Here is a 22,984-nt window from a genome sequence, read left to right as displayed (position 1 = left end):
AGTCTTGCTACAGGAAGAATAAGTGCAAGTTAGCACAATTAGGAGAAAAACGACTCGTGAAATGACCGCATTTGGGAATTTACGTTTTGAGTGTGCATTTTATACAAATGTATACTTATATAAGGACAAAGAAAATGCAGGAGCGTTTTGTAGAGATGTCAGAAACCCATGCAACAGCCCTATGGAAATCATACTGTACTTTTAATACTTACCCTTATCTGACTTGTTTCATTGAAGAGCAGTCTACGCCAGGGACTGTGTAACGTCAAATGCCACTTAGCTTTCAATTGAGAGAAATGATCGAGTCTAAGAAGTCTCTGATTGCTTCAACAGATCATGTATGCCGCATTAAAGACTGTTTACAACAAAGTTTTGATCACGAGGGGGGGGGGGGAATCTGAAGAAATCAAGATTGCTGTGAATCTCTACGTGATTTTCTTAGTTCCGCTTTTGCCATGAGCATGATGAGATGCGTAGAAAAGATGATAAACATCCGCTTCTGGGGTACGTCCTTTAAAAGTGCAGAACGGTTTCTTTATTGGTCTTCCAAACACCAATTCCTCCCCTCCTACTTTCCGTTTTCCTTAAAAAGTTCTTTTCTCCTTTTATACTTACTTCTCCGTATTTAGTCGCGTGCCGCTTAGTAAGCTATGCACGAAGAAAAAAAATGATTTATGAGCTGTTCCCAAAACTCACTTAATGCAGAAAAATTTATTACGCAGGGTGAAACTATCATACGTATAAAGTGTTAGAAGAAACAGTTTAAGCCCAGCTGTTACGCAGGGTGAAACTATCATACGTATAAAGTGTTAGAAGAAACAGTTTAAGCCCAGCTGTTAAAAGAAAACCGCTGACCATGAATTCAATTAACCATAAATAAAAAGCTAATTTTTTCCCCTTGCTCTTTGGTAAAAAAATTAAAGCTGGGGAAGCCCGTGCGGTTTAGGCGTTCCGCTGATTTTCCCTACTCAGCATTACCTTATTAACATAATCCATAGTGATACACAAACCATATTTCATGAAAATTGCATACGCCTTTTTCTTATATATGTAACTCTCAAACTTTAGGAAACATTAACTGAGTTCTATCGTAACTCAGAAATTTTAGAAAAATTAGACTACGCACTCAGTTTACGATTAAAAATACATATGTGGTCTTCTAATTAGTGTGAGTTACGACTGAAGGATAAAAACTTGCAATTTTCAGAAATGCTCTTTAGAAACCTCACTCTGAATTGGTTTAGTAATGAAAATAGTTAATATACGGTTCAATAATTGATTAAGGTAAAGTAATCTGCTTAAGGAACGATTATACTTCGAGGGAAACTTTCTAAGAGAAATTTGCTCATTGCACACGAAAAAAAAAAAAAAAAAAAAAAAAAAAAAAAGAAGAAGAAGAAAGAAAAGAAAGAAAGAAAGGAAAAAAAGAAAAAGAAAAAGAAAAAAGGTACATGCTGCCAGTCAACCCTATTCTTCGAGACGGTGTTGTCTGAACAGACATTGTTCACTGCTTTAATCCATTTAGCCTCTGGTGGGTTTAGAAATGTTTCATGCATAACTGTGCAAAGAAAAAATTTGCAGATTTGAAATATCTTTCATGATTTTAATTTTATTTCTCTTTCCGTTATAAAAATAGTAATTGCTGATAAGAAATCCCTCTAAAATATGTCATCTTCTCAGGCAATTCGTAGATAACACTAAAGATAGATTACACTTAAATTAGATAACACAATTTTGGTGCCAAAACTTTTAGCAAACAATATGGAACAACAAACAATATTCACTAAAGCGGAATCAAATGTAACCTGTTCAGTTCTGAACCGGATCCGACAAGCTTCGCCTCTAAGGGTGTTGCGCCTTCTTTCTTCAAAGATTCCCGCACGAGTGAGAATATTAATATAACAGTTGAAGGTCTCCGTCTGCATAAAATATGTGATATCAGAAATAAAAATAATTGCATTGAACTGGGCATAACTGCAAGTATAACGATCTTCAACATATAAATCATTAAAATCAGTGTGATAGGATACATGTCTGCGGGAAAACTCCAACTAAAGTTTTGCCTAAGAAATTAGGTTATTAATGTGCTTAGTTCTACAATGCAAAAGTTTGTCTACGGAATTAAAACAAAGTATTGAAGAAAGAGCTAAGGACTGGGCCTGAGTTCTCAGCTACAACTCCTTAGTTCTTTTTTCAACACCATACTGACAGGTCTCAATTTAGGTAGTCAAGCGTAATGGAATAAAGCTTGTGTTCGAAAATTCTAATGTCAAGTATTTAGAAGTGGAGAGAGGCGCGCATCATAACCTCTATGATTTAACCAAGTGCACCATTAATCTGCCAGCATGCCAATAATTTAAGTCAATCTCAGTGTCTACAGAAATAAAAATAAAATCCTTTCTGTTGTTTATTCTGCATGCGTTAACTGTCTGTGAAATGCTTTCCATCCACTTCAGATATCTACGTTTTGATTTACGGTGTGTCAGATGATCACTCATAATAAAACCCAATACCTTATTTTCTTTCAGTCCAAAAGTGTATTAAATATATTCACTTCAGTGAAACAGACTTGATGCTCGTGCAATGGTTTTTTTTTAACTTTTCAACCAGTGTTTCTATTTAAATTTCTGCAAATCTGGATTCGGGTAAAATTTAGAACCTGATATTTTCATTTAATGATTTGGGATTTATAAATTGTTAATTTAATTTTATATTTTGGCTAATAGAGTATGTTTAAGTTATTTTCATTTCAATGTGAAGTAAGTAATTTATTTATTCATTCACTAGAGCGGCCACAGTGTAAAATATTATCATTAAATAGAAATTGCTGATTATTATTCCCATTTTGAACTTTGAATATGTAATGCTGTTTTTGTGGAAATGATAACAAAGACTCAGTGCTAGTAGAAATTAAATTTTCAGTATTTTCGGTGAATAAATTAAATAACGAATTTAAATATGTTTCAAATATAAAGGGAAGATTATTAAAATATGGTGTAATAATTATTATACTTTTGAATTATTGTTAAACATTTTAAATTATTTGAGTGTTAATGCAAAAAAAAGATATGAAAACTATATTTTGAATACTAACAGAGAAAATTTTAAGCATTGTGATAAAGAATATTGTTTGAATTAACGTAAAAAATATTCATGATTTTCAAAAGGGACTACTTACAATAAAATTCAATATGGCTAATGCAATTAAGAGGTGAAATATATAAAAAACGTAATTTGAAATTTATGATGAAGTTTTGATTCCATTACAAATAACATGTTATTTTAGTTATCCTTAGTCAGTAGTTCTGTGTTCGTGAAAACACAATATATTCTAATTTTGAGCACATTTTGTCTTTATGGGCGAAACAAGATGGAGTAACAAAGACAAAATTGAACATATCCGGCACAATTCTTCTCTTCGAATTTAACCGAGGATCAAGAACTGCAAAACCGTCGAAAACAATGTGTTGTGTAGGGGACTAATGGCATTGTTGAAAATACGGCAAGGAAATGATTCTCTCATACCAGAGAAAGCGACTTGACTTATCTGTTGATTGATGTTCCGGAAAATAGTCAGCATATGACTTGCTTAAAATTAGTGTTTTCATAAGAATTCCTGTCACACATGGCGGGAATTGGCACAACTTACGGAATCTGACCGCTCAACAACTTCGCGCCATTTGCTTTCGATGGCTAAAAGTCCACAATAAAATGCTACAAACTTATACACCGGCCTAGTACTATATAGGAACTGAATTTAGTTGCATCATTTGCTTTAATTAATCAAATACAGAAGTCTGTTGCTTGTTCAGGCAGCATCGTAAGCCAATTAAATTAATTATTAAATTCTAATTAAAAATGACAGTTATTACAAATGCCAAGATGAAATAAAGTTGCTGTAACTCTGACTTCAGCTGAAACATTCACAGCAATCTTCGCTATCATTTAAGAAGATACATCAGTCGATGGTCAGTCGTCACAATCAGTGGAGACGCAAGAAAGAAAAAGGAATTTCTCCTCATTAAGCGTGATGTGATTCGTTGAACACGGTTACGAAGCATATGAAAAATAATTTGTTACTTCTAGTCTCTTCCACTTAAGACTTCTTAATTTTTTCAAGGAGGAAGTGCCCTTAATTTATATCACAGCAATGAAATGCAATAAGAAATTTTGAGTTATATTTTACCCCAGGGATTGCGAAAATCCTTAGCGAAAACATTCAAACGCTTATTGGAGCATTGTTTCTAGAACAGACTGTTCTGTGAAAAGGTGCTGTGTCGGATACAATTATTTCCAGCGAGATAATACATGTATTACGGGAAGTAACATTTAAATTAATTTAACAGCGTAGTGAATCCACAATTTTTTGTTTTGTTTAGCAGTGCCACTGAGATTGAATGTCCTGTACATGGCTGAATTGGGGGGAAAGTGAAAAAAAACTTTTGATTTATTATCTTGTAGATATATTTTTCCCCCTGCGTAGGAATTTCCTTTGTACTTTTTTCTCATGAGCGGAAAAAAATAGAACAAAAAGTATTGTTTTTAATATGAAAGGGTTCAGATTTTAACGATCGCTCAAAAGGGTTTTTTAAAAGTTTAATGAGGTTTAACAGAACAGATTATCAATAAAGATGGCTCAGGTAGAAGGGCGAAACATTTTTATACGATATTAGATGAATCTGCATTTAGATCTAATAGGAGAAATTTATATAGCTTCTGCGTATTTAAGAAAGAAAAAAAATTATGTGATTCTATAAAAATACTTAATGATTTTCAACAAGTTATATCGTAAATTAAATGCATTTTTATTTAAACCAATCAGATTAAATGTAAAAAAAAAAAAAAAAAAAAGCAATACTGTTAAAAACTGCATATATTGCTTTTGCAAAGTTTAGTTTGCTAATTAGTAACAGATCGATTAAATACGAAAGAATATATCTTGCGTTTTACGAATGGCAACAAATTCGAATGAAAAGTTAAACAACGCAAAGTCGCCTTTCGAGATCTTTCAGGCTAAAAACATGTAGGGTTGAAACGTGAGAAATAAAATGCAACTAGCTCTCAACTAATGTTTTAAGTTAACTTCCAATGAAACCTAGCAGTTGTGTAATTAATATTTTAAAAAAAATTATAAAATAAGCTTTTATTTAAAACTCGCAAAATACTTCTTGAACTAAAAGCAGAAAAAAGGCAGGCTACGAGCTGGGCGAAATTCTACACTATTGTTACTTACTATTCACTACACTATTGTTACTCGTATTGTTTTGTCTATATTTTATCTTTAATTCAAGGTCAGTTTTGAAAATATTATAATATTCTCTATCAGATTCTTTAGATGAACAGTTTTCGCGCCTTCGGAGACGGTTTAGTCTTAATTCCTCAGCGACGAATGTAAATTCGTCCTCCTTTTAGTATTTTTAATGTTTAGAGAGGAAATCTTTAAGTGGATATTTGTATGACTTACAAATCAGAATACTGCAAACGGAATCGATAAAGTATTAATAATAGTAATATTTTAAGTTTACTTGACTATAAAAGTTGACAGATAATTTGAGTCATATCTAATAGAGTAACAACATCCTTTTGTCATTTATACGTCATGCAACCATCTATGAAAATTTAATTTCCTGAAGAGATGAAAAATCGAAAAATATGGACTTTTCGGAACACTCCCACACATTTCAAATTAGGCGCATGTCTCCCCCCCCTGCCTAATTTTACATGCCATAAAAAAGAAGGGGAAGAAAAATTGCAAAGAGGATGATGTATGAAAGTGTTTAAAGAAAGTGAACTAACCACTGTAACAGGTTGATTAAATCTCAGAAAGGTAGAAATTGCAGGGGCTCCACGCAGCAGCACCAGAGTAAACAGATCAGAAATCGCGAAAAAGATTTATAAGATATACTTCGGTTTAAAACTAGATTTTTTATATGAAGATGCTACGCTTACAAACTAATAATAATGCTTTCGGTTTATTTAAACATTTATATGTACACGTTTCCGCGGTGGAAAATTTAGTGATTACACATTTATCATGTGCTGACATTACTTCTCTTTAGAAAAGTTACCCTAACGAAAACGTAATGCTTACACATCTGTCTTGTGTTAACAGCATTGAGTTTCCTTCCGAAACCTAAGCCGGTTTCTTTTGCTGATAAATGAACCACTTATTAGTTTTACGCGATTTCTTTTCATAAGCTTTCATTTAGCTCATTCAGCGTGTTTGTCGGTATGGTTAAAAGTTTTTCATCGATTTTTAAATTATTTTCTGATAAAATATTAAGTTCAAATTTTAAACACACACTGTGGATGACAGCAGCATGTCGTGATAAGATATTTTTCAAAATTTGATTTGGATTTTTTTTCTTTTGCGCTTATCTTCGTTTAATGAACAAACTGAAACTCCCAGAATTTTACTGTTTGCACTATCGGATAAAGCCAAATAGAAAAAAAAAATCTTTTGAGTGAAATTTATAAGAGAATTTTAACGTAATTTCTGACTGGGGACAAAATCGCGGGATTTGTTTTCAATTATTTGAAGTAACAAAATTGTTGGAAGTAAAAGAATGATTATTCATTGTTAAAAAACGATTTTTCATTTTAATAATTTTATCCACAACATGTTAATCAGACTAAAAAGACAGCAACAATAATTAATAAAAATACATACATAAATAAAATAAAATAAAAAGTTTTTATAATATAAGCTTTTACTTTGAGCTCATGAAAAAATTAATGAATCAAGAAGAGAAAAAGAATTTATCGTTTAGTTTCATGGAAACAAGAAATTAAATAATTCTCTGCATAAAATTCTTCTACAATTTTATGTTTGAATAATAAAAGCATGGGCGCCTAAATGAAGAATTTCATTCATCGAATTGCATTCTTCAAACCTTAAGCCATTTTCATAAATTTGGCAAAGGCGTCAGATGCTTTTATTTTTTATGATGTAAAATTTTAGGCGAATTTTGGAAACAGAATTTTTTTAATCTCTTGTTTCCATGAACCTGTGTGAAAAATTATTTTTTCTCCTTTCAGTTTTCTAATGATTTTATAAGTATTAAATAAAATTTTTCATAAAAACGTTTATTTATTTTACCTTTTTTGTTAATTCTGTAACTTGAATAATTTTATTTTATTAATTATGTTAAAACCTGAATTTAAAAGAACGCCCTAAGTACGTATTCTGAAAATATAAAAATGTGGTTTCACCAAGGTTTCAAACAACCCACACTTTTGGAATTAACTGTAATTTCAAATAAAAAAAATAAAGTAATCAGCAGTTGACTTTAACTGCAATTAAATTTTGTTTAATTAATTAATAATTAAATCAAAAGTTTACAGACCAAAGATCTTAAGATTTTCCACGTATTTTCTTTTAAAACTTTAAGATTCAAATAGAATAATTATAATTCTTCAAAATTTCACACTTTTGAATCACCTGCAAAGCATGGTTTCTAGAAGTCTGCCCACCAGTGGAAGAGTGGTAAGATCACTGAACACTGGTAGTTTGTCGTTGGCTGCGTGCCATGTGTAACGTTATTACGTGTCTATTTCTCCGAGAAAATTCTACAGAAAAGCTACTTAATCATCAGGCAAGAGCCCACCAGCGGCCGAGCGGTAAAGTCGCTGAACACTGGTAGTTCGGTCCGAGGTTCGAATCCCGCGAACGGGCTGGCTGCATGGGCGTTTTCGTGGTTTTCCCCATGTGTAACGTGTATACGAGCCAGTTTCCCTTAGAAAGTCCTCCACGAAAGGCATCCCTCCCCTTAAGCAGATAGCCCTAGTATGCTTTGCCATAATTAAATACACACACACATCAGGCAGACTAACTAGCGGCTGAACGTTAAAGTCGTTGAACTCTAGTAGTTAAGTCGGGGCACTCTTTCCTTTCTAACAGTTGAACTTTGTGCAAGCTTAGTAAGAACCGGCTAATCACAGTGAAGCAAACGCACACTGACATTCCGTCTACGATATCCCTCAGTCAGCTGCATATTCACCTTCTCTAATTATTTACGGATGATTTGAGTCGTAAGGAGTAGCACAGATAATAATAAAAATGGGCAAGATTCTAATTGCAAGGAAGTAGAAATGAAGCTATCTTTATTGGATATTACAATGTTAATAATTACTAAGTATTCTTATTGAAATGCATGTTTCTTTTAAAGAAATAATATTGTAACAGTTACCTTCCGTTTATACTCGATTACTTTTCACTTGTTATGTTCTTACTGTAACCGCGTCCTTCAGAAATGAAATTATTCACGTATCATACCTTTTTTCGATTTTAAGACGATAAAATTAGTCAAAAAAAAAAAAAAAAAAAAAAAAAAAGAGAGAGAGAGAGAAATACGCCAGGAAATAACGGCATTTGTTGAATGTTCTGCACCACAGTTCTACATGCAAATAATACATAATTTCATTTTAGTTTATCCGCTAAACAGAAACTGAAATCCACTGGGTTGTTTGCAACATGGATTCAAATCAATGCGCATGAAATAAAATACTTCACATGCAAATGCGATTAAGCGAAAACCGTTAAGCGAATTTCTTTAACAAGAGATGACCCTGAAATTGAGGTAATACATGCCATGATTCCTGCAGGTATCATTAGCGTTATCAGAAACGTCCCTCAAATTTTGGTTCCCATAACCATCAGTTTCCAGATGCCCAAACACATGGAGACAATTTAGTCTCGTTCTGACGCCATTGTCTGATTCACCCCTATATCCGGTCAAGTAAACTAATCACAGAACTGGGGATTCATTGATGACTAACGAACGGCTAGAAGTTGAAGATTCCTTTGTGCCATAAGCCATGGCGGAAAAAGGGTCAACTTTTCTAACAAAAGTTAGACTGTGCCCTAGGGATTTAGGGTGGACGCTCTTGCAATTGGGCAATCCAGCTTGGATTTCACCTTTTGGAAAACAAAGACGGAGAGTCTATCGTTTTAAGACCATTCTTAGATATAAACACAATTACCATTTCAAATAGTTTTGAAACAATTTGCTAGATCAGGCATTCTCAAATTTTTTGCATAGACCCCTTTTAAAGGATTTTTTTTTCCCTCCATAGGATACGGTGTACACCGTATTCATAATTCTAATAACTGCACATAAATAACTTAAAGCTAACAATTAGATTAAGAATATGAAAAAATTTTTGAGAACGAAATGATTTATTAGATTTTTGTTCAATTATTATTTGCATTACTAATGTTTTTAATTTTCAAATATAAAGAGGTTTTCAGAAACAAAAGCACAAATTCAAATTGTACAGTAGTTCGATTTTAATGAATGTGATGGCTGCGCTTGATATATTGATGCAATTTTCTTTTTTAATATTTGAAATAAAATTGCTTATTTTAACTTTTAAATTACCTCCTTCAAAAATATTAAGCTTGTTTTTTAGTTTCAATTTTGTGTTCTCCTCTTTTTTTTTTTTTTTTTTTTTTTTTGTGTGTGTGTGTGTGTTATCTCACGTTCTTACGTTTTACTCTTTATATTGAGATTATTACATAAATTTTTTTAATATATTACAAATTATAATTTAAAATATTTAAATTTATAACACATAAAAACTCTAAATATAAAAATTTAATTACATTCTGTTACTGATTTTAAGAATAAATTAAATAATTTTAGTGTATTTTCCTTTATATTTATTTTAAATGATTTCTTTCTTACTGTAGGATACAGCTTTTACAGCAATGAATAATTAATCACGAATCTTACCCCCTTTTTTTGTAATCAATTGGATCTTTCTTACGCCTAACAATTGCCGATGCATATTCGGCTATCGAACCCTTGATTATCACTGACCCCCTTTTAAATTTCATACACCACCAGGGAACTCCTATGCTACACTTTGCCTTATTATTACGCGGTAGTATACCCTGGAGCAATTTTTTTTTGTTATAATTACGTTAGACACAGTTTTTGTAAATACATTTAAGTAATAAGGTTTTAAAGCTTTTTTAGTGTAGTTAGTTAAATCGGTTTACATAGACAAGGTTGCTTTATCACTCTATAATAATGTGTGAGGCAATAATCTTAACCATATGAAGGTTTTAGAGACATTATAAAATTCTATTTTTCGTTTCAAAATATTCTTCTTTTAAATTTAAAAATTCTAAAAGATGGTTAGGTTTATCATTAATTTTTTCCCTCTTTTCTGCGATACTCTGTCTTTTTTTTTTATATATAATTTGTATCAACAGAAAGCAGTCCTTTCTATTTAAAGCTGTACTGAAATCTACCTGTTGTACGAAAAGGTTCTTTACAAAAATATATCCTCGTAGAGTTTCTTGAAAGAATTTTGCTTTGATAAGCAATTAATTACTTTTTGAGTATTAAGCAGTTGAAGCAATGTTGTGATCGATGCATAGCACAGTGTCTGGTCATAAAGATGCCTATACATTTATACAAGTCAGTCAATTCAGCAACCTTCACAGCGGTATCTCAGCATAAATTGCTGGCAACTTCATGATGATTAATTTTTATTTCAAAAACACAGTTTTCATAACATGCCTTATATTACTATGGCACGACTATAAAAATGATTTTCTCCTGTTTTAACAAAAAGGATAGCAAATTGAACTTTACTTGAATAGCGGTGCCATAGAATAATGGTGCCGACACATTTAAGGGAACTGATCTAGTCAAAGGTGCCATCACTTTTCCTCCGAGACACTGTTGTAAAAGCTCTGCCTTGGCAACAAACTGTGAAAGTTCTTAGTTCACTTTTATTAACCTATTTATTATTCTAGCCGTCATTGTTGTTCGCTTTTTCAGCATTGATTTAATTTAACAAGCCACACAGTAAAATAAGTAATAAAGTAAACTAAATAAAATAAGAGTGGCATTTATTACTTTTTAAATCGCTTAGTTTATTAATTTATAACAGATTAAACCTAAATGTTAAATTAAATATCCTATTCCTTGGCAAAAGGCAACACACTGGCGCTTGATTGGATTATTTAATTATGGCAAAGCACACAAGGGCTATTCGCCTAAAAGGAAGGATGCCTTCGTGGAGGACTTTCTAAGGGGAACTGGCTCATATACACGTTACACATGGGGAAAAAAACCACGAAAACGCCCATGCAGCCAGCCCGTTCGCGGGATTCGAACCTCGGACCGAACTACCCAGTGTTCAGCGTCCTTCCCGCTCGGCCGCTGGTGGGCCACACCTGGCGTTTGAAAATTTAGTGTATTTCACTTTTGACAGCACAGTGAGTTTGTTGATTAAATTTGAAGGATAAATATTTTACACTTTGTGAAATGGTTACACATTGGCGCGAGAAAGACAAAAAAAACTAAATCACTGAGTATGTTAATCAAAAATTCATTAAATCCATATAAAACATAAATAAAAAATGCATTGCAGATTCAAAATTCGGGCTTTGAAGTGTACATATTCGGAAGTAAGATTACGTGTGTTCAAAATTTGGTGGCATTAGATGCCATCGTCTTTCCGAAATGCGACGAACAAGCAGACTTTTTTCCTCTTAATACTACAGATTTCTGGAGAGCTGATCGATCTCATTGTATGCTCGCCCTAAACGAGCGTAGTGCACAAAGCACTACCTAGCTAAAGGCAAGTTTAAAGCATGCTAACCTAAGTCAATGGTTTCTCTCACTCTCTCTCTCTTTTTTTTTTTTTTTTTTTTTTTTTTTTTTGAAATTTTTGAGATAGGATATTATAGCATGATTTGGGCTGTTGATGTATTATTTTTATTTGTATCAGTATTATTTTTAAGTATTATTTCATTTTTATTATTTTAAGTTGATTTATTTTCTTTTGTAAGAGTATTAACATCGTTTGATTATTCATGGTATATTTTAGTATTTTTATTATTATAGTATTTGTATTTTATATATATATATTTTTTTTATTTGCTCTCTCTCCAGGCCTAGATTTTATGTTTTTATTCCTTGTGAGTTATTTACTTTAATCTGTAAACCTAGTGGAATATTTCGTGGGACACGAGGAGTTTTGTAACTGTTTTCTCAATTAAAAAAAAAAGTTCATCAGCATATTAATCATAAATCTGAATTGCTTTAAAGGCATTTCAGAATATTAATGTAATTCAGTAACAGTAAATATAATTCAGTACTGGCTGCATTTCTTATTTCCACACTATCGTTTCTAAATACTGCTGCAGTAAAAGATAATAAATTAAAGTGCCGTACTTCGTACTGTTAAAATCTTAACGAAAAGATACATAATGATTAGAGTACAACGCAAATGATGTTAAAAATCTTAATTTTTATTTCACAGCTTGGTGCAAAAGTCCTGCTTTTTTGGCAACTTTCTTTCTGTAAATCATTTTATCTTAATTTCGAAAGTAATGCTGACATTTCAAACCTGTAAAAAGTTCTGAATTTCTTACGATATCTTCGAAATTCTATTTATTATGTTTACAATTAGCATTATTCTTCAAAATGGGTTAAAATTTTCAAACTGAGTGCCAACTTTTTATGTATTTCCTGATTTTGAACAGGTAACTGAAAAATCAATAGAGTTAAGAATTGTGTTTCGTTCTGCAATAGTTTATGTAGTTTATTTTTCACTAACTAAACACAAATTAAATTTAGATTTTAGCGCATCATTCAATTTACAGTAGTACCTCGGTATACGTCTGCTTTGAAATACGTTCAATTTGATATACGTCGTGTTTGGACGCGAAAATTTTTACTTGCGATACTATATTTCTTTGAAACAAGACTCGAGTTCGATGAGTCACGGCTGCGCTCACTACAGTTTACCTCTTCGGAGACAATGCTACGACTGCCCATGAGCGTCATTATGCCTGCTGCTAGTGTTAAGTAATTAACATGTGCTATTACTTTGAATTTTTCCAAGTTATTTGGGATTTTTTTTTCCTGCGTAAAAGTTTTATAAATTCGTCACTAATATGTTTTAAGAAAATTAATGAAAAGAGTCAAACAACAAAGAAAATTGTTAGGATCACCAGGGAGTGAATGAACAGATTGTTGAAATATTTGAAGATGGCGTGGTTATCCGGGACTTGTTTGTTGCATACCGTATGCCCAGTTCAAGGGTGTCAATGGTTGTGAAAAGTAAGGACGCTAATAAATGGGCTAACATTGCAAAGGAGGTTGGAGGGTGAAACTGATTACTAAAGATCAGAGACCTTTTAGCATGTTGGAAAGTTGCTTTTGATTTGAATGGCAGAAAATCATTTATATCCAGTATCAACTGCAGTGCTTCAGTTGTGTACCCACTGCATTAGAACTTTAGTATTAAACAGTGCTATAATTATTATAATAGTATTTTTTATACGAACGAATTAATTAATTAATTTTTTAATGGAAAAATTCATCTGGTATACATCCAAGGATCTGAAACAGTTTAATGACGTTTACCGAAGTACCAACTTCTTATTCATCTCTTGGATCTTTAAACCCGAAGCGGTTCTCTTTTTTTTTTTTTTTTAATTCAGCTATTGCTCACTCTGATTCATTTCGTACTTCTTAACAATGATGTGGAGTTAATTGCTTAATTAAGCAAAGGTACTCCGTAAGCCAACGCACAAGGTCTTTGGTCCGAAGTACCACTCCACCTAAGAAACTAAAAAGTTCCTATTTAACAGCATTCACATCTTCTAGTTATATAAATGAATAAAAATTAAAATTCATTACAAAGAAACAGTAGCTATGTTACCGTGAAAGACCGAAATTGGGGAATGTCGACTTTAACCGGAGAATATCAACATTCACCAAATACGTCGGTGAAAGACCGAATATTTCACTACATTCTTGTATATTCGGACCCTCACCGGTGTATGTCGACAATCACAGATATGCTCTGGTGAAAGTCGAAAAGATAGGTCATAAAGTGCCATAATAGTTTAAGTTGTTGCAATAAATAAGATTTGAATCGCATAATTTAGTAAGTTTTTTATTACTGTTATTTTATTTTCTCATTTAGAACGTACTGTATAATTAAGTAAGTTTTTAACTTCTATTATTTTCCTTTCTCATTTTGAATGTATTGTGTGTTTTAGGTTCTCATGTTCTTAAGTTCATATTTCAAGTCTCAAGTGCGTTTATTCGCGACTGAATTACGGAAAAGAAAATATAATATTGTTATATGTTCAACATTCACCATTAGTACATGGTGAATGTCGACATTGACCGGTTAAGTCAGAAATAAGAGTATTTGGAAAATATTTCGGACATACACCAAGAGACTATGTAATGTTGACATTCACCGGTGAAAGTCGACATTCTCCAGATTTCGGTATTTCACCGTAACAGCTAAACTACTTATCATTAAATGCTTTGGAATTTGATTCTGTGAAATCAGTTTTTCTAGTTATATAAATGAGAAACTGATGAATGATTCATGATAAAGCAATTCCACAGTAACTATTTATCACTAGTTGTTTTATAACTTGACTTCCTGGAGCTGTATTCCAGTTCCTTCAGTCTTTTGGTACATTTATGTTAAAACTTATTTTATCAAAATAACTTAATTGTGTAAGTGATTACACATCAAATCTCTTTAAACGTTTCAGCAAAATGTAAGAACTCAAACTTTTATTTCGCGCCAGATATATGGTTTTTCAGATAGGAGTACTTAATTTGTTTCAGATTAATAGCAACACAACTGCAGCAAATTTAAAGATTCCTTTGAAATTTCTAAATTACAATTTGCAGAAAATGTCACATCCAAGTGACGCTGAATTTTGCATCTTCGGTTTCATTTTAAAACAGCATTTTCAGGTGCACATTTTTTAAAAGAAAATTCTTATACTAAAAATTGGTTTGGTTTAGCTGATAATGGCAAAGCACTCCAGGATAGCTGCCTAAGGGGAAGGATGGGCTTCGTGGAAAACTTCACTTCGTGGTCACCTGGCTTTGTATACACGTTACACTTGGGGAAAACCACGAAAATGCCCATGCAGCTAGCCTGTTCCCTTAAAATCGAACCCAGGTCGGAACTACCAGAGTTCAACGATTTTACCGCTCGGCCGTTGGTGACCCTCCTTATAGTAAATATAACATTTCTGCAAAAGTAAGATACCTGCCATTAAAGTATTATATGCCATGCTAGCATGTGTCATCAACCAAACCAGCTTAAACATAGACATTTTTGAACTCAAGGAATAGATTCTGAAATTATCGTTACCAAATTAGTAGTAAAGCAAGAACAGATGCTGATTATCTTTTGTATCCTTTGGGATAGATAACAACAGCTTTCCAAATACCCGCCCTAAAGCGTCATATTTCATTACATGCACCATTAAAAAAAACCAGTGTAAACATGCAAATATTCTTGAATTCAAGAAATAGATTCTAAAATTATTTTTATCAAGATGACAATAATACAACAGATGTTAATTGAGATGAAGCTATCAAGTGTTACATAGATCTGTTTCGAAATGCTTGTACTGATTCAGTTAACACCCAGCCAAATAATACTGATAATAATTATAACAGCAATAAATATATGAAAAAGGAAGAAGGAACATCAGACGTCAAATGAAAAAATATTCTCTTTAATATAAATGAGGAAAAATTATCGAAAGGGATACTGGCTTGTACATCCTGACCTCCTCAAGAGCTTCGTACTACAAAGAAGGCTAAAAAGCTAGTACTGCTGAGTTTGGAACCCAAGATCTTAAGTTTAACATCTTGAATCTTGGGCTTTAGCACTTTCTTTTTCTTCTCACAAATATGTTATGACGGTTTAATTTTAGTACTATGTTACTTACCCTGAATTATCTGCAATCAGCAAACACATTCATATTAAGAGGCAAGAGAAACACGCCGGCGCTCGTAGTGGCACTTTATGTGACGACAGCTGGAACAAAGCGAGCAAATTTGCAAGCTACTGGCGGCACGAAATGCACGAAATGTTTAAAAATGTACAAAATATTGTTTCAAAAATTAGACATTTTTATAAAAATATCTCGAGAAAACAATTTGATCATTAAGTTTTCGAAGAAGAAATCTTAATTAATCTAAAACGTCATAAGGTATTTTCTCCATACTTTCCGCATACCTTCGCGGTGTAATTGAAAGCATAGGGTTCGAGTCAAGGCGATGGGCCTGCAAACTTTTCGCGCGTCTCCTGCTTTCCCCCCCCGAAAAAAAAAAACTAATGACTCTACAACGTATGTTATATAATAAGTATATATGTAAGTGTTTGTTTATTTACTATGTTCGGTATAAAGCAAAAAGCAATTTGCCTTTAATTGCAATGCACAATTTTTTTGTTCATTTTTATTTTAATACCGTGTTTTCTATATACTGTGACTTTTCAAAATTATACTATCAAAAATCTGCATTGCTATATAGAGTGCGACTGTTCCAATTATATATGGCAATATAACAATTATATAGTAGGAATTTAAAAATATACATGATGATTATATAGTTCAAACTATATCATCGAAAATCTCGCGTTAAGAAAAAGTGCGCTTAAAAATCATTGTAACAGATCTTATGTAACTTCTCATCCCAACTGAAAAGGTAAACACATTTAAACATTTTTTCGGGTTTAGCTTTAATGAATATTAAGCACAAATTATTCTCAGCTAATACATAAAAATGTACCTTGTTCTCAGCGAAACTTGAAGAAATTAGAGGAAACATAAAATCATTAGATACATCAAGATTAGACTAAAAAGATGATTCTGTACTAGTGAAGCTTAAGCAAGATTCCGTTGTACATTTTCAGTTTCCCAAATTTCTTACAAAATTTTAACTTTTCTGTTATATCATTTTATAACTTTTAGTAAATATTTTGTTATTAAAAAATTTCATTTGCTGTACCTACAATAAATGAAAAAAGTTAAAATGTTGATTAAATTTCAAAATCTTAATGGTAAATATCTAATTTTCCATTTTAAAAGTTAAAATTAAAAAGAAAAACCTCGTTGCACATTTAATGAGTATAAAATATGTAATGGTAAAAGCACAGGATTTCAAAGATACTAGAAATCTGAAGATCTTTCATTGCAAATCAGTGACTGCCTACAGTTTTGGGAAGATAACTTTTATACTAAATTAAACGGAATAAAACAATAAATATGATACTTCCTTCAGGATGACTTGATTACCTTGTTTATTCATGGCACAAAATCAATAAAGCTTCTGTGATAAAGACAATAGTAGTTATTTTAAAATCTTTAACCAGATCCATTCTAAAAATTGTGCAAGATTGTTTATTATGGAAACATTATTATTGTTATTACGGGCCGTAACTAGAGACCTAGAAGCCCGGGCAATAGATGATAATGAGTATAATATGAGTATGATAATTTTTTTAGTACGGTTGATGATTTTCTTAATTATTAAAGTAGCTTCATACACTTTAATCGAATGAAAGATTTTTTTTTCATAAATGTCTCCTTGATAGGTGTTGTTATATTTGGTTTTTGAATCCTTTAATTCTGTGAAGTCAAAAAGAATGTGATATCCGAAGCTATTTAACTTTAACGTTATACAGAAGGTAATATGAAACAAACGCAATAAAATTAAGGTAAAATATTTACAAGTAAATTATTCAGTATACTTTTTTTCTACACTTGGATTATAAAAAATCTATGTCTTCTAGCTGTTAAGGAAGCAACCTCATTAATTATTTTATCAAGGTTAATTTTGGGGCTCGATTAATCTCAACTGAAACTATAGCTAAACAGGTTAGCCTTTCCTATTCCATACTATTCCGCAAATAATTTTTTTGTTAATTCCAATTTGATGATTATGCCAGCTACATCACAGGAACCGTTTAGCATATGATGCATGCTGGGAATACATCAAGAAATCTCGATAAAATAGAAACCTGATTTGTAATTATAAATTCTGCTAATCATCTGACGTTATTAATTTTTTCAAGCTTCTCTTTAAATGCCGCTTTAACTTGTAACTGGGACGAAATGCTGATGACACATCATCGGGAAACTTTCGCACAAAATCATCTACTTTGTGGTAGATCTCTTTTTCATTTGTTTTCGTAAGAAATTCGAATTGAATTATTATACTTGGTAAGCATCAAGAACATTCTTCATACGATGACGAAATTGAGTGCATAAAGTAACTATCATTGGAAAAAACACAATTACTCTAAAAGAAGATTCTAAATCTTTTAATCACTCAATTTCGCATAATTCCTCATATTTGTTTCACTTTCCTAACCCTACTCCGACAAAAATTCTTTGAACTATTCCCCAAACATCAAAGATCTCTGAAACGATAGAAAAAAGATCTCCAAATTTTCTTCGCATTCCGGTAATCAATAAGCAAGGCATTCTCTAGTAATCCATATGCTAATAATAGATGTACGGTTTCAGATTGCAAAGGCTTTGAAACAATGTTCAGAAATCCTAAATCTTGACTGTACTAGGTGTACGAAAAATTCTTAAATACTTTTTCGGCTTGAAAAGTGAAATTACAAATATCATTAGCGAAGTTTAAATTTTAAGTTTTTTAAAATAAAATCTCCAATATAAAAAAAAGTCGATATATTTTCTTTCTCATAGCATAGATTCTACCCCATTGTAAATACAAACACTTGCTGAATTTGAAATTTTTTGGCTTCCAGGAATAAATTCTTCAGCTTTAAAAACATCACTCTAATATTTTCAAGATTAATGCATATTTTAGGGCGTTTATATCTATATTATTTATATAAATATCATAAGCAATATTAAAACAATTAAAAAAATACTGGTCTGAAATTATTTCTTTCTTAAATATTCTACCCTAAAATCGTCGGTTTGGTGAAAATTTTCGAATTTTTTTTATTTATTCATTTGATAGGCCACATGTTTAGGTTTCCAAAAATGGTTTATTTTTGTTTTTACGCTAACTAGAATAGTATAAATAACAAACCGAATGATGATGGAAAACCAAGTTTCGGATGCCGGAAGTTGGCATATAAAGAGACGTAAAAATGTAAACAATAAGTTTAAAGAGTTTAATTACGATATAATTATTTAATTACTGTTAAGTTTTAATTATTACACAATATAAAAAACATATCTTTCACTGTGTGACAAGAATACGCTTATAAAATAGCTACATGGGAAGATTCAGAACAATAATGAGTGTTTTAATAACCTTTAGCGGACTATTTTACCAAAAGAAATTTTTGTCCAACTGAAAACATTGCTTTTAGGTGCACATATTGCTGCATTATTATTTAATCCAGGATTTTAAGACTTTTACCTGTTTTCAGGTATCTAGAAATAGATATTAATCCTATTATGTTTGAAAGCTACATGGGAAATGACAAACAGCGAATTCCGAAATTGAAACTCCAATCCCTACAAGCAACAGAGTTATCCAGAAAAAAGCTGAAAGAAAGTCAAAATTAGTTAACAATTAAGCAAAAGAGGGTCTAACATACAAACATGGCGAGTTTTAAAGGTTTAAAGTGGCTACAAAATTTTTTGAGCTGTATTAAAATCTTTAAATGCATTTTCTGAGAAACTGTGTTTTTCGTTACTTTTGATTGCGATTACATTCATTTCTCAAAATGTATTTAGAATATACAAATGAAATTTTGCCAAAATGTCTTATTCATCTTTAGTATGTTCTGTAGCAAAATCTGACCTCTTTGTATTTATTGATTGATTTTATTGACAGTATTTTGAAAAAAGAGGATTTTGTTTTTTTTACCAAGTTTGGAATATTTAAAAATTTTTTATCAGTACAGCAAATCTTTTGCTACAGAACACAGGTAAGTATGTTATTTATATACTGTGTAAAGATTATTGAAGTATAATTATTAGAATCTATTATAGGAGATATGGCGTAAATGAAAATTTTCACTAAAATTTTTCTAAATATTGCCTATATTTAAAAAATTCATGAAAATTTCTGTAATATTCCATTTAAATTCATGTTTTATATCCCATGTTACCAAAAAACATGGTGTTTAATTAAAATTTTATGAAGACTGGTAGAAATAATAACATTTAGCATTATTCTCCCCGCAAAAGAATTCGGTTATTAGGCATTATTATCACTACAAAAAGTAATCTACACTAATTCACAACAAAATGTGCTAAATGACTAAGTAAATTAATAGTAGGAGTTTTACCTGCTTATACAAAAACACAAAAATGTCATTTGATAAGTCTTCAAGATGTCTTATTATGTCAAGACGTCTCTCAGCAATAAAGTTCTGGTGATTTTTCTGAAATAAAGTTTCCGTCCAGTTTCGGATTGTTATTTTTTTTCTTTTCAATAATTGTTTGCAAATTATTACAAATCAATACCGGATCTACCGAAATTGCGTCAAGTGGTTTTAAAACAAGCAAGCAAACTCCAAACACACGTCAATATTGAAGCACCGCTAGCAACTGTGTGAGGAGGATGGGGAACGTGGATTTTGGAGCTCCTCCTTCTTTAGGTCCTTGGGTCCAACCGATTCAGCCAACCATGCAGCTACCGACTACATTTGGCGCAGAATCGCTCCTTAGCCGCTCCTCCTTCGCGGTTTCTTGTTTTTGACAGAAGCAGTATCAGTAAATGAAGATGATTCACCTGTCTGAGGCTATCCTTCCTCTCCTTTCATTTTGTAGAAAACAGAATTGATTAAATTCAGTTTATGAGCAAAAGGGATGGAAGTACATTCTATATACCGTATTTACTCGTATATCCGCCTTTTGCTATTAATTTTACTGCTTGAAAATCCGGAGGGGAAAAACATGCGGTATGCACTTTTTCTCTGAAGCTTGATAAGTGCAACACATGTTAATGATAAACATAGTTTTAATGAAGAACATAGCGCACTAAAATGTATACGTTAAGACACACAAATGTTAATGTATTAAGTATTTGTCAATTTCAATAATATTCTTTTTACGTACACAAAATATTTTTCTATATCTGTAGATACATTTTACATTTTTTCCCTGTAGAGGCATTAGGATAATTGGAAAAGCCGGAGAGATGAAAAATTAGCAACCGCCTTCGCCGGGTAACCGAACCACGGACCTCTGGAATACCGGCCCAGTGTGCAGAACCACTAGACTATGAAGGCACGCTAAAAAGGTGGGAGAAATACCTTATAACCCTAAATCGAAAGTTTCTAAAACATATGTTGAAAAAACTAGAGGGAAAAGTACGTGAGGAGAAAAAGTATACCAGAAATACGATAATTAGAGAAAAAGCTGTTTCCTTCGATAATTATGAACTAATATTACCATACAATATTAGTTTGTAATATAAAAGAATTTATTTTCATTAGGAAAATTCATTATCAACTACCACATCCACATTTATGAATAATAAATAAGTTTTTCTTATTAGCCCAAAAAGCAATTTGCCGAGAAGGGCTATTAATTTCGGTTTGACATTTTGCGTTGATTCACTATAAACAGCAAATCGCTTTTTAAATTGTTGCCACCAAATATTTGAGCATTGTATTATATATAAAGAAATTAAATAATGAAGAATCTGCATAAACGTATGTATGTTTCTCGCATTGTGATAAAACAACGTTACCATCAAATTTTGAGTAACGTAATCCTCCACCGAATATGGCCTTCTGGATGCCCTGATTTGAAATTTGGAATTTTTTTTTATTGTCGATTTCATATTTTGTAACACTTTAACGAATTTTCGATTAACAAATTCAACGATTTTAAAGCGAGCAATGGCAAGACTGTACGGGAAAAAAATTATCTCTAGCTCGCGAGACTGTGTATCCAAAATTCTAAAGATATGCTCTTTTAAATATTCTGTGAATTGAATTTTACAGTTTGTGAATTGAATTTCTGTTGAATTGAATTTAACAGTCTAAGTACGAAGAACATGATGTTTAATAAATAAAGATAACACACAAAACGCTAAAAAAAGGGCCCCCTTTGGCGTAATATAAAATCCGAAAGCTTTTAGAATTTTTTTCAATTTTTATTTATTTATTTTCGTATTTAATTTGCGAAATATGAACTTGTTTAAAAAAGAAGTAAATAAAGCGTATTTTCTTTTGGGTAGCAGGAATGTTCTTATGTGCGGTGATCACTTTTATCACTTTTCCAATTTATCTGCCGCTGAATGATTAACGGTATTTCTGCACATCGTTAATCATTCGGCAGTATTTTGGTTTTCTCTCTATGTTCCGCCTTTTATCATTTTTTTAACAGAGATGAAGGAATGAAAGAGAAATCTGAATATATTTTAGTAAGCTCATAGAATTGTTTCCCAAATTTATGCAACAAAATTTCACATTACCCAGAAATTTATTTTGAAACTTTACGTCTTATATTCTTATGAAAGGAAACACATACAACGGAACATTAGTTGGTATTGGAGAAGAAGTGATGTTAAAAGGTGAGGAATGTCAAATTCTAATAATACAGTTTGTAACACTTTATTACGCTTTTCGAAACAGGAAACATAAAATTCCACAGTGTCTTTGTCGGTACTAGAACTATCAATCTACCAATGACAGCTGAATGTATTAATCACTTACGACGCAGTAATTCCTTAGATTTTCCTCTATTCAAAAAGCGACTGGAAAGAAGCCCGAGTCCCACTCGAACAAATCCGAGTTCTAACTCGTCATCCTGCAGACAAGGTGAAAAATTAGCTATGTCCTCTGCGGAATTTTAAACACGGATCTTTAACTTATTTACTGATCGTTCTCAACATTTATACCAGTGGTCTCAAACTCAAGTTGCATGAGGGCCAAATGCACGATCTGAAAACAGTTGATGGACCCGATGTTTTTTAGCAAAATGAAATTTTTTATCATCAAAAAAGACTAAAGTTTAAATTTTGCAAACTAAACATTTATCAAAATATGCATAAACAATAATACTAATAGCGCAAAGGGAAAAGTTAAAATTTGCACTTATTTTCAATCTCAAATCTAAAGTTTGGTACCTACAAGATATTTTTGTTAGTCACATTTTTGTAATTAAAACATACCGACAGTTAAATATATTAATATTTCAGACTGGGAGTCATTTCAAATAATTCTAATATGTTTAATT

General features: G+C 31.8%; 1 protein-coding gene across 3 annotated transcripts in view; it reads right to left on the bottom strand.

The window, feature by feature from the left end:
* LOC118200307 (fibroblast growth factor receptor 3-like) overlaps window positions 1-20,364 on the bottom strand; it is a 142,524-nt gene extending 122,160 nt beyond the window's left edge. For all 3 annotated transcript variants that reach the window (XM_085809556.1, XM_085809555.1, XM_085809557.1), the window contains exon 1: window positions 20,083-20,364. The gene's annotated coding sequence lies outside the window, so the exon portion shown is untranslated. The remainder of the gene's footprint in view (window positions 1-20,082) is intronic.
* Window positions 20,365-22,984: the final 2,620 nt, after the last annotated feature.

This window comes from Stegodyphus dumicola, chromosome X2 (assembly GCF_044657685.1).
Source record: "Stegodyphus dumicola isolate Sdum_Otavi_A_Nest chromosome X2, ASM4465768v1".
Taxonomy (NCBI): domain Eukaryota; kingdom Metazoa; phylum Arthropoda; class Arachnida; order Araneae; family Eresidae; genus Stegodyphus; species Stegodyphus dumicola.
The sequence above is the reverse complement of the archived record's forward strand: the minus strand, read 5'-3'. Positions and strand labels throughout refer to the sequence as shown.